At 41.4% G+C, this 12,950-nt stretch overlaps 1 protein-coding gene across 36 annotated transcripts in view; it reads right to left on the bottom strand.

Annotated features, from left to right (window-relative positions):
- VPS8 (VPS8 subunit of CORVET complex) overlaps positions 1-12,950 on the bottom strand; it is a 378,806-nt gene that overhangs the window by 287,591 nt on the left and 78,265 nt on the right. For 16 of the 36 annotated variants that reach the window (XM_081571309.1, XM_081571317.1, XM_081571339.1 and 13 more), the window contains exon 1: positions 325-385. The exons of 12 other annotated variants lie outside the window; for them this stretch is intronic. The gene's annotated coding sequence lies outside the window, so the exon portion shown is untranslated. Of the gene's footprint in view, positions 1-113; positions 386-10,038; positions 10,199-11,367; positions 11,529-12,950 lie in introns of those variants that run through there. 8 more of the 36 variants (XM_081571307.1, XM_081571315.1, XM_081571338.1 and 5 more) reach the window with 3 other exon arrangements.

Genomic DNA, 12,950 nt, shown 5'->3' with positions numbered 1-12,950 from the left:
CACCTGTTCCTTCTGGGGGAGTGACTACCGGCCTCCAAGACTCACAATCTGGGTAACCGAGTGCCCCTGCACTTCAGCCTCCCATTCCATGAAACCAACAAGTGGAAACTAACCCAGTTCCAGGCCAAACACAGGGTACTCTCCTCCGCCCCATAGTCAACCCCGCCGGGCCGGTGGGCCTTGGTCCAGTTAGCCTGTCTGAGGCCGCGCCGCTGTCGGAAAGGGGCAAGGCTCAGGGACCCGACCTGCGTTCTCCTGCCGCCTCGCGTACAGCCCCCGACCGGCGTCCCCACATTGTCGGACCGCTCTCGGGAGATTCCTTACCTGAGCTCTCAGCCGCGCCAGCCTAGGAGCCCCCTCCACGAACCACGTGACCCCGCCCCCTGCTCTAACCTCACGCACGCGCAGTATATACCCGTTGGCCAAGCTTCCGCTTTCCTCATCTCTCTCTCTCTCTGGTCTCTCCTGGGCGGTCCGCCCTGCTACGCCACTCCCCCATTTAAAGGGCCAGAGATACATTTCAGTTCAGTTCAGTTCAGTCGCTCAGTCGTGTCCGACTCTTTGCGATCCCATGAATCGCAGCACAGCAGGCCTCCCTGTCCATCACCAACTCCCGGAGCTTACCCAAACCCACGTCCATCGAGTCGGTGATGCCATCCAACCATCTCATCTTCTGTCGTCCTCTTCTCCTCCTGCCCCCAATACTTCCCAGCATCAGGGTCTTTTCCAATGAGTCAACTCTTCGCATGAGGTGGCCGAAGTATTGGAGTTTCAGCTTCAACATCAGTCCTTCCAATGAACACCCAGGACTGATCTCCTTTAGGATGGACTGGTTGGATCTTCTTGCAGTCCAAGGGACTCTCAAGAGTCTTCTCCAACACTCCAGTTCAAAAGCATCAATTCTTCAGGGTTTAGCTTTCTTTACAGTCCAACTCTCACATCCATACATGACCGCTGGAAAAACCATAGCCTTGACTAGACCCTTGTTGGCAAAGTAATGTCTCTGCTTTTAAATATGCTATCTAGGTAGGTCACAACCTTCCTTCCAAGGAGTAAGCGTCTTTTAATTTCATGGCTGCAATCACCATCAGCAGTGATTTTGGAGCCCAAAAAAATAAAGTCTGACACTGTTTCCACTGTTTCCTCATATATTTTCCATGAAGTGATGGGACCAGATGCCATGATCTTAGTTTTCTGAACGTTGAGCCCCAAGCCAACTTTCTCACTCTTCTCTTTCACTTTCATCAAGAGGCTCTTTAGTTCTTCTTCACTTTCTGCCATAAGGGTGGTGTCATCCGCATATCTGAGGTTATTGATATTTCTCCCAGCAATCTTGATTCCAGCTTGTGTTTCTTCCAGCCCACCGTTTCTCATGATGTACTCTGCATATAAGTTAAATAAGCAGGGTGACAATATACAGCCTTGACGTACTCCTTTTCCTATTTGGAACCAGTCTGTTGTTCCATGTCCAGTTCTAACTGTTGCATCCTGACCTGCATACAGGTTTCTCAAGAGACAGGTCAGATGGTCTGGTATTCCCATCTCTTTCAGAATTTTCCACAGTTTCTTGTGATCCACACAGTCAAAGGCTTTGGCATAGTCAATAAAGCAGAAATAGATGTTTTTCTGGAACTCTCTTGCTTTTCCGATGATGCAGTGGATGTTGGCAATTTGATCTCTGGTTCCTCTGCCTTTTCTAAAACCAGCTTGAACATCTGGAAGTTCACGGTTCACATATTGCTGAAGCCTGGCTTGGAGAATTTTGAGCATTACTTTACTAGCATGTGAGATGAGTGCAATTGTGCCGTTGTTTGAGCATTCTTTGGCATTGCCTTTCTTTGGGATTGGAATGAAAACTGACCTTTTCCAGTCCTGTGGCCACTGCTGAGTTTTCCAAATTTGCTGGCATATCGAGTGCAGCACTTTCACAGCATCATCTTTCAGGAGTTGAAATAGCTCAACTGGAATTCCATCACCTCCACTAGTTTTGTTCATAGTGATGCCTTCTAAGGCCCACTTGACTTCACATTCCAGGATGTCTGGCTCTAGGTGAGTGATCACACCATCGTGATTATCTGGGTTGTGAAGATCTTTTTTGGACACTTCTTCTGTGTATTCTTGCCACCTCTTCTTAATATCTTCTGCTTCTGTTAGGTCCATACCATTTCTGTCCTTTATCGAGCCCATCTTTGCATGAAATGTTCCCTTGGTATCTCTAATTTTCTTGATGAGATCTCTAGTCTTTCCCATTCTGTTGTTTTCCTTTATTTGTTTGCACTGATCGCTGAGGAAGGCTTTCTTATCTCTCCTTGCTATTCTTTGGAACTCTGCATTCAAATAGGAATATCTTTCCTTTTCTCCTTTGCTTTTTGCTTCTCTTCTTTTCCCAGCTATTTGTAAGGCCTCCTCAGACATCCATTTTGCTTTTTTGCATTTCTTTTTCTTGGGGACGATCTTGCTCCCTGTCTCCTGTACAATGTCACGAACCTCTGTCCATAGTTCATCAGGCACTCTGTCTATCAGATCTAGTCCCTTAAATCTATTTGTCACTTCCACTGTATAATCATAAGGGATTTGATTTAGGTCATACCTGAATGGTCTATTGGTTTTCCCTACTTTCTTCAGTTTAAGTCTGAATTTGGCAATAAGGAGTTCATGATCTGAGCCACAGTCCGCTCCCGGTCTTGTTTTTGCTGACTGTATAGAGCTTCTCCATCTTTGGCTGCAAAGAACATAATCAATCTGATTTCGGTGTTGACCATCTGGTGATGTCCATGTGTAATCAGAAGGAAATGTCAACCCACTCCAGTATTCTTGCCTGGAAAATCCCATGGACAGAGGAGCCTGGTAGGTTATAGTCCATGTGGTCACAAAGAGTTGGACACGACTGACAGACTTCACTTCACTTTAACATATTTAGGAACTAGAGAGTGGAAACAGAGGAGGAGCACAGACCAATAAATAATAGTCCTCGAGATGAGAAGAGAAATCCTCCTCCAACCCTATGTTAGTGAATTTATCTAGCATTTAAGAAAGTGAACCAATCTTCAGCCAGCCCAGAAAGGGTAATTGCTTCCTAGGCTTCCAGATTTTGAAACCAGCAAATTTTAATTTTAATCTTTTTAAAGATGAACATAGAATTACTAGCTTTTTTATTTTGCCAAGTAAAGATAATTAGCACACACACACTAAAAGTCAACTTTATTTTCTAATTTATCATCAACATTACTCCATAAAAATACATCTTAACACCAAAAGTATAGGAGAGATACATTCTCAAATAAAGGAGATCTTAAAAATGAATAAAAGCATATATTTATTTCTCTTATTACTTCTCAGGAAAGATGAACACTTTCAGGACAGACTTATTTTTAGAGCCATCACTGTAGATAACATGGACCCCAGGATCTTATGCCTGCTGGGGCCTATGGTCAAGAAAATAGAAGGAGGAAAAATACCAAAAAAATGTTCCTGGAAGGAGATATAGAAAATATTCAGTTGGGAAGACACTGAGCATCAACCAGGTTCACTATGCTTCTGGGTCTTTGAAGGACTCAAAGGTGGGTAAGACACCACCCTGTCCTCCAGGTACTCTTAAGAACTCAGTGTACAAAGTTACAGTACAAGGCAAGCTGTTTTGAGTGCTGTAAGAAACAAGCCTTTGATTGTGTGGATCACAACAAACTTTGGAAAATTCTTCAAGAGATGGGAATACCAGACCACCTTACCTGCCTCCTGAGAAATCTGTATGCAGGTCAAGAAGCAACAGTTAGAACTGGACATGAAACAACAGACTGGTTCCAAATAGGGAAAGGAGTACGTCAAGGTAATATATTGTCACCCTGCTTATTTAACTTATATGCACAGTATATCATGCAAAATGCTGGGCTGGATGAAGCACAAGCTGGAATCAAGACTGCTGGGAGAAATATCAATAACCTCAGATATGCAGATAACACCACTCTTATGGCAGAAACCAAAGAAAAACTAAAGAGTCTCTTGATGAAAGTTAAAGAGGAGAGTGAAAAAGTTGGCTTAAAACTCAACATTCAAAAAACTAAGATCATGGCATCCGGTCCCATCACTTAATGGCAAATAGAAGGGAAACAATGGAAACAGTGACAGCCTTTATTTTCGGGGGCTCCAAAATCACTGCAGATGGTAACTGCAGCCATGAAATTAAAAGATGCTTGCTCCTTGGAAGAAAAGCTATGACCAACATAGACAGCATATTAAAAAGCAGAGACATTACTTTGCCAACAAAGGTCCATCTAGTCAAAGTTATGATTTTTCCAGTAGTCATGTATGGATGTGAGAGTTGGACTATAAAGAAAGCTGAGCACTGAAGAATTGATGCTTTTGAACTGTGGTGTTGGAGAAGACTCTTGAGAGTCCCTTGGACTGCAAGGAGTTTCAACCAGTCCATCCTAAAGGAAATCAGTCCTGAATATTCATTGGAAGGACTGATGTTGAAGCTGAAACTTCAGTACTTTGGCCAGCTAATGCAAAGAACTGCCTCATTTGAAAAGACCACGATGCTGGGAAAGATTGAAGGCAGGAGAAGGGGACAACAGAGGATGAGATAGTTGGATGGTATCACTGACTTGATGGACAAGAGTTTGAGCAAGCTCTGGGAGGTGGTGATGGACAGGGAAGCCTGGTGTGCCACAGTCCATGGGGCCGCAAAGGGTCAAACACAACTGAGGGACTGAACTGAACTGAAGAAACGAGACCATCATTTCAGGATCACACCTGAGGGAAAATGAGGAACACTTCAGGGAGGATGTGCCATCTTATTAGGGCTCTGGATTTCAGTAGACAGCAGAGAGAATTCCTAGCTGAGGCAACAGTGGGATCAAAGCACTACAAAGCTATATTAGAGACAAGCTGCTGGACTGAGGTGGCTCTGGCATGGGCAGTGGCTTTCAATTTTTTTTGATCATCACTCACAGTAAGAAATAGACTTTAGTTATGACCTATTGACTGTGTGGGTATGTGTGTGTGTATGTGTGTGTGTGTGTGCTTCCTGTGATATTAATTGCCTTTAGTATGTGCAATGCAACTTGGTATTGTCTATTCTATTCTACTTTTTTTTATTATTCTGGTCAATAAATTGATTTCATGACACTAATACATAGCAACCCATAGTTTGAAAGCACAGGTATAAAGTGTGTTAGAGGTAGAAAAGGCTGGGACCAGATCCAGGAGCGCATTAATGCAAAGCTGGGGAGGGGGGATCTGCTCTTCTGGTAAGAGCCTTTGGAAGTTCTTAAGCAAAGGAGTGGCGTAATTGCAACTGTGCTTTAGAACTCTGGAGACCTGCTTTCAGGTCTGAATATCACATTTTTAGAGGAAACCTATTAAATAGGAGTCTGTCTGGAGCAAGGTAAGCAGGCTAGTGAGATCAGAAACCCTGTCTGACAGAGAACAGTTTGAAGTGTTGGGCAGAGAAGAAATTGACAGAAGTAGGGGTGGGGAGCTGGGTTATGGAGGTGGGAGGTGGGGAAGGTTGCTAACTGACCCTTTTGAAATATCCCTGCAGCAGTTGTGGACTTACTCTGTGTAACTCTAGAAAGTAAACCTGGGACCTGTGGATAGATGTTGTAAGGAAGCAATTCTAGCTCACAATAAGGACTGTTTCAGCATGGTCCAAGCTGACATGCTATCCCTTACAGGGCTGTTGACAGTAATTATAAAAGCAAAACAATTGTATACTGGTTATTGAAAACTTGAAAAAAATTGGGACCTACAAAAAAGTAAAGCATAAATTACTCACATTTCAGGGGGAAAACACTCATGGTTTTGGCTTATTTTCATTAGGTCTTTTACTTTGCAAATTTACATTTTTTGTACAATAGAACTATGTAGACAATACAGTACTGTATCCTGCTTTTTATTTTTTCCTCCATGTTATGTCTTTTTGTTTATTTGTTGTTTTTTAAATTTTACTGTAGTATAGTTGATTTACAATGTTGTGTTAATTTCTTCTGTACAGCAAAGTGATTCAGTTTTACGTGTGTGTGTGTGTATATATATGTATATATACACATATATATATTCTTTTTCATATTCTTTTCCATTATGGTTTATCACAAGATATTGAATACCGCTTCCTGTGCTATACAGTAAGACCTTGCTGTTTATCCATCCTGTAGTCTGCTAACCTCAAATTCCCAGTCCATCCCTCCTCTACCCTCCTTCCCCCTTGGCAATCACAAGTCTCTTTTCTATGTCTGTGAGTTTATTTCTGTTTCATAGATAGGTTCATTTGTGTCATTTTAGATTCCCCATATAAGAAATATCATATGGTATCTGTATTTCCTCTTTCTGACTAGTTTGGTTAGTACAATAATCTCTAGGTCCATCCATATTGCTGCCAATGGCCATATTTCTCAATGTTCTATCTTGAACACTATATCCTGTTATTCAAATTGTTCATAAATATTTGTAATGGCTACATAATTATTGATAATATAGTTGATGCTATTATTTTTGGACACTTAGAGGGGCTTTCTTATTTTTCACCGTTAACAAGAACATTGCATTGAATATCCTTATAAGGAAACCTTTGCCCACATTTCAAAATTATTTCCATAGGATAAAAGCCTGTAAGTGAATTTACTAGTTGAAATGCTCTGAAAGCTCTTAAGTCTGTGAATACCTACTGCCAAATTTCTTTCCAGAAAGGTCAGGCCAGTTTTCATTCTCAACAGAAGTGTTCAACGGTGCCTATCACATATACCTACCAGCATTTATTTTATCTTTTTCAAAAGCTCTGCCAGTTTGATAATGGAAGTGGCTCTAGTTTTAATTTGTATTGGATTACTGGTGGGGTGGAATATCTTTATATATTTATCAACCCTTTATAGTTATTCTGGGAATGCAGTTTCACTGCCTCTGTTTGGATTTGTGATTGGCAAATAGCACTAAGTGAACTGTTGCAGGCATATGAGGAAAAAAACACAGAGGGATTTAAAAAATAAATGATGTGGTCACAACGAGTTATAGCCAAATTATATTGTGGTATACCATACAAACAAAGGTTAGTGGGAGAACTGAGTCATCATGAGGTATGTGGTTAAATAGGTCTGTGTTATTGCAGTCAGTAAAATATTTATGTTGTGAGGGGCAATTTGGTTTCAGCAAAATACCATTCCTTATATTAAATCAACATTGTAAATTTTAATTTCCCCATTTTGTAGTTTTGTTTGTATTTAATTTATAAATTTGTTTTGGTTTTATAGATGCATAAAATCCATAAAAATTAATCTTTTCCTTAGTTTCATGTTTGCATACATACACATAGATATATATGTGTATGCAACATCATAAAAAATAATTTAAGCCAACTCTAGAGGTCCATGAGACTCTTTTTCCCCTACAAGGAAACTGAACATTATTTAAGTTTGAGAAACATTGGTATTAGAGGTTTCTTAAAATTTTATGTGGCTCAGAGGTTAAAGCGTCTGCCTCCAATGCGGGAGACCTGGGTTCGATCCCTGGGTGGGGAAGATCCTCTGGAGAAGGAAATGGCAAACCACTCCAGTATTCTTGCCTGGAGAATCCCATGGACGGAGGAGCCTGGTAGGCTACGGTCCACGGGGTCGCAAAGAGTCGGACACGACTGAGCGACTTCCCTTCCCTATGTAAACATAGGCATTGGGATTTTTTTAAAAAAAGAAAAAGGTAAAAGTGGAATCAGTTTATATATTTTATATTTAGAATTTTTCTCTACAGAATATTGTTATGATTTCCTTGCCTTTGAAAAAAGCACCAAAAGCTCTGCTATGTTTAGAGTTCAGAGAGTATGTTTTGGCTTAAAATGTACTATTCATCAAAGTTACCCTTGTACAGGTCATTAAGATCTACACCACAGAATGTTTGGATTTATTAAACTTGTCTTTTTAAGTAAGACAAAACAACTGAGGATGTAGCAATTAAAATGGAACTCCTGTGAAGTGGTCTTAAGAGAAATTAAATTCATGAGAAAAAAAAAGCCCCACACGTGATGTAGGAGCCTTGGAGCATGGGAATCAGTGAGGGTGAGTTGCTCTGATGGCCAGGAGCTAGAAGGGGAGCACCACCCAAGGGATGCTGCAGGAGGATGATGGCCTGATACCCAACCCTACTCATCCAGCTCTCCCCAGGCAGGGAGGATGGAAAGCATAATCCAGACATTGCTATCAGCATTACATCCAGAGTAAGCAACATCTATCCTGAAAGGAAAAAAGTCTGAGACCTGGGAACAAGAGGAAGAGGCTAAGAGGTAGATAGCTGTACCACTTTTCTTTGCTCACAATCACAAAATAAATTGGTCTCTTTTCCTTTTTAAAAAAGGAATCTGATGTACAGGCCAAACCACCCAAGACAGTTGGAGAGAAGTGAAATTGGTTGTCTGTAAGTTACTCAAGCTGGTCCAGATGTCATTCTCAGGTTCCCTCTGCCTGGAACCCTTTTCCTCTCAAGTTAACCACATGGCTCACTCCCTCACCTTCCCTGGGACTTTGTTCAAATGCCACTGTGTTAGGGCAACAAAAGCAAAGCAGATAGGGGTGGAGTATTCTCCTCCATCCAGGACTCAGAGGCTCAGGTTCTTCCCATCTGGTGACACTCTCAGTTGAACACATGCCTCTAAGTTCTCTGAGGAAGGGGGATGGAAGAGGCTTACCAACTCTGAACTGCTTTGGACTGAAAATATGTACCCCTTCCGCTCATAGTCTGCTGGCCAACACCAGCCTCCTGGCTCTGCTTTGCTGCAGTGGAAGCCAGGAAGTACAGGGGAGCACTCAGAATATCTGGGGCGGGGGGGCACATTTGACTATCACACAGGCCACCTTCTTTCCCCCAGGACTCCCTCACCACCCTTAACTTTATTTTCTTCCATAGTATTTATCATCCTCCAAAATGCCATGTATTTTACTTACTTATCTATTAAGTTTCTGTCTTCCCCACTAGTACATAAGCACCGTGAAAGGAGAGACCCTGTTTCATTTATGTTTTCAACCTAAACATCTAGAACAGTACTTGGCATATGGTAAGAGCTCCATCATTGCTTATTAAATAAGTCAATGAATTCTGCAATAACAGTTTGTATTTGTGTGTGGAGGAGGTATCCCATACACTGATCTGAGGATGCTTCCTAAGAAATAAATAACCCCCCTTAGGCATACACAAGCATGTACTGAGTGCTTGAGCCTACTATGTTGTAGGCACCATGCTTGGTGCCAGAAACAAAGATATGAGAAATACTCCATGATCTTCCCTAGGCAGGAAGAAACAATTAAAATGTAATATTTATTAAGACCCATAATAAAAAATAAATTATGAGAGCTCAAAAAGCCAAATTCTTCTGACCTTTAGTGAGAATAAAATTTTATATCCAAGTATTACTAGAATGGCAATGAAAAAAAGAATGAGAGTGGGAGGTGGGTAGGCAACTCAGGAACCATAAATTGCTCCCCAAAGTCATAAAGGAAGTAAGATATGTATTCTCTACCATTTTGTATTCTTGACAACAGTTGCCTTTCCCTTTTCATTCACCCATTCATTCTAGGGCCTTCCCACATCCTCTTTCTCTTCAGCCTTAGAGTACAGAGCAGCCCACGTGTACTTAGTTGGGAAAAACCTGGAAGATCTCACTATTTTAAAATATCTCTTTCTGATAAATCCACAATTTCAGAAACACCATCATTTGAAAACTACTTAAAGTATTTTGTCTTCCAGCCCCACCCCTGCCACTCCTATACTCCTGCAAGCAACTAAGCACAAACTTATCAATCTCCTGATGGAAGTAGTGGCATCACAGGAGCCCTGCTGGAATTCAATAGCAAAAAGATAGTGAAGAGGCAAGTCTGGGTCTGGGATCTGGTTTATTAAGACGGTCATAGGAAGGCACTGAAGACATGAACTGGGCATCAGACAAGTGAAAGAGCGAGAAAAGAGTAGAGAAGATGCAGGAACAGACAGGCATCAAATGCAAATTTCACCTATTTCACCATTTTGCCCGGATAGCCTTGCTTACACAAAAAGGACACATACCTCTTTGACACAAAAAAGGAAGAGTTGGGCTCTGTTGAAAATGAAAGAAAATTCAAAATAATAGGCCCCAGACTCCATCTATCTCATTTCTCCTCATGGGGGTCCTCAAATCTATATCCCGGTCCAAGTTGTCTTCTCAAATCATCAAACCACCTTCTGACTAGCAAGGGAGAGAAAAGGAAAGGAGAAAATATGTAAGTTATCTATTATTTTGAAACTACTCCAAAAATTAGAGGCATAATACAGCAACACATATCATCTCATAATTTCAGGAATCCAGGCATGGCTTAGCCAGGCCTTTTGGCTCAGGGTCTCTCACAAGTCTGCCACCAAGGTGTTGGCTCAGTCTGTGAATCTCAAGGCTCAAATTGGGAAGGATCAGCTTCCAAGCTCCCTCACATGGTCATTGGCAGGATTCGCTTCCGCAGGCTGCTGGACTGAGGGCCTTAGTTCCCTGTCACGTGGGCTTCTCCACCCACAATATGGCAGCTTGTTTTAGCTGAGTAAGCATGCAAGAAGACACATCAAGAATGTGAGCAAGATGGAAGTCACTGTCTTTTGTAAGCTGATTTTAGAAGTGACTTCCCATCATTTTTTGCTACATTCTATTTCTTAGAAACACTGCTCTAGCCCACACCCAAGGGGAGGGAATTACTCAAGAATGTGACATCCAGGAAGCAGGATCACTGGGAACTGTTTTAGAAACTGCTAGCAAAGAAGGTTAGTGTTTCCTTCAAAGACTCTTCCTTAGACTTGCCTATACCAGTCCCACCCACATCTAGCTGCAAGGGAGCCTGGGAAATATAGACTTTATTCTGGGTGACTATTAGTCAAGCCAAAATGTAGGGACTCAGTCCTGAAGAGGAATTATAGGATTCTGCAGAGTAGAAGATTCGGTTGTTCAGTGTGCCAGTTCCAGGCATGAAGGAGGAAGAAGAGCAATATGGTTGGGTAGAGTTGTAGAATCTGAGTTCAGATCCTGCCTCTGTATGCCCATGCTGAATGAATTATTTAGCCTCACTGAGTCTCACTGATATTCTCAGACTAAATGAATGTGAGCATCTTACACTTGGTAGGTTCTCAATAATGTCTATTAGATCTGTTTCAGAGGTAGCTTAATATCCCAGAAACTTTTAGACCAGGCTCTGACACCCAACCAGCTTGCTGTGTGACTCCATGCCAATCACCTAACCTCTTTGCACACCAGTTTTCTGTTGGTAGAAGGGAATACAAATATCAACCTTACATATATTATCAGATTGTTATAAAGATAACATGTGAATGTTTTGATTTTTTTTTTTTTTAATTCAAAATGCCGTGCAAACTTACTGTGGCATTAGTGGCCACCAGGTGGCAGTGGGAGGAACGGGCTTGGGTTATGGCCCACGGCCACCAGATGGTGCTGGCACTCAGCGGATAGTATCCTGGCTTTGCTAGGAGACTGCAAGAGAACCGAAGGGCTCTTGAAGATGGCCAGTGCAGCCCTCATCCTACAGATGAGAGAAACAAGACAAGGGGAGGGTGTGGGGAGGATGTCACACAGCAGTGGGGGCTGGAGCCCTGCTTTCCCAACTCTAGTGTTATCAGGGCTAAGGATGGCTCTTATCCATACACAGAATGAAGTTCTCACTTTCTCTCTGGAGATCAAGTTGTTCACTGTCTTGTTCATGGATTTACCAAATTTTAAAAGCCTGAAAAATGTCCACATATAGTGTCTGTCTCACTAGCTGTGTAGTACAGCTTAAGAACATGATTTTGGCATCAGATGGACTTCAATGTATAGCTGTATAGCAGGCTCCTTGGTGCAAAGTTAAGATAATAATGTCAACTTGATAGGGTCGGTGTGAAGTTAAATGAGATGAAGCATGTGAAAATAAGAGGTATCATTAATTTCTGCACACTTATCTAAGCAGTTTATGTGTATTTAATTTATCTAATTCTCACCATAGCTTTATGTGGTATCTACTATTATTAAGTTCCTTTTATAGAGGAAGAAACTGAAGCATAGAAAGGTTGTAACTTGCCCATACTCATAGCTGTAGGTAGAGGATTTAAATCTGTCTTCAGAGCCCATGCTCTTAACCATATTTATTACTAATAGTTTGGCAGAGAGTAAATGCCCAATGAATGACAGATATGGATACACAGGGGCCAACCTGAAGATTCCAGCTGGAGAGACAAGGGTTTGGAATGAATGGTATAACCACAATGCACCTACACTTTCAGAGTGGAGAGAACAGCACATAGTTGGAAGAAGAATGTTAAGTATCCAAGCTAATAAAGCAAAGATAATTAACAATATTTTTTTAAAAGATTACTGAAACACGGCACTTGGACTTTAGACTTTAGAGACAAAGAGAATAGGATTTGACTTTTGATCCTGCCTCCTGCTTGGACCTTGGGCAAGTTTAACATCTTGTTTCCTCATCCAAAAATTGAAGCTAATACTCTACCTTACAGAATTTTAACACTGTGAGTGTTAAAAACCATTGTGGTTGAAATGCACATTTAAAAAATGTACACATTAGAGCAAATATTTGATTATTACAGTTATTATTCCACAAAAACATATTGATCTGGTTGAAAGCGATTCAAGATGTTAAGATATTGTTCCTCCCTTCAAGGAACTTATATAAGAAAGGTGATGGATGTACATACCACTTGGTAGGGGGTGTCTTAGGAGAGCTGAAACATGCAGTGGGAATTAGAAGAGGGCAAGATATTTTTCTAGCAGTGGTAACTGGAGAAGTTTTCATGGCTATGTTATTTAAGATTAGCCTTGAAGGATGCAAAGAAGGTAAGGAGAATATTCCATAAGCTTTACTGGCAAAGGTAAAGGGGCCAGAAAGAGACTGTTTGGCGGCAGTCCACAGTAGAAATGTGAGTCAGGCTATAGAGTGTGGCAACAGAAA

The sequence above is a fragment of the Giraffa tippelskirchi genome, chromosome 2 (genome assembly GCF_054371585.1).
Source record: "Giraffa tippelskirchi isolate mGirTip1 chromosome 2, T2T-mGirTip1v1.2.pri, whole genome shotgun sequence".
In the NCBI taxonomy this organism is placed as follows: domain Eukaryota; kingdom Metazoa; phylum Chordata; class Mammalia; order Artiodactyla; family Giraffidae; genus Giraffa; species Giraffa tippelskirchi.
This window is presented reverse-complemented; position numbering and strand designations above follow the sequence as displayed.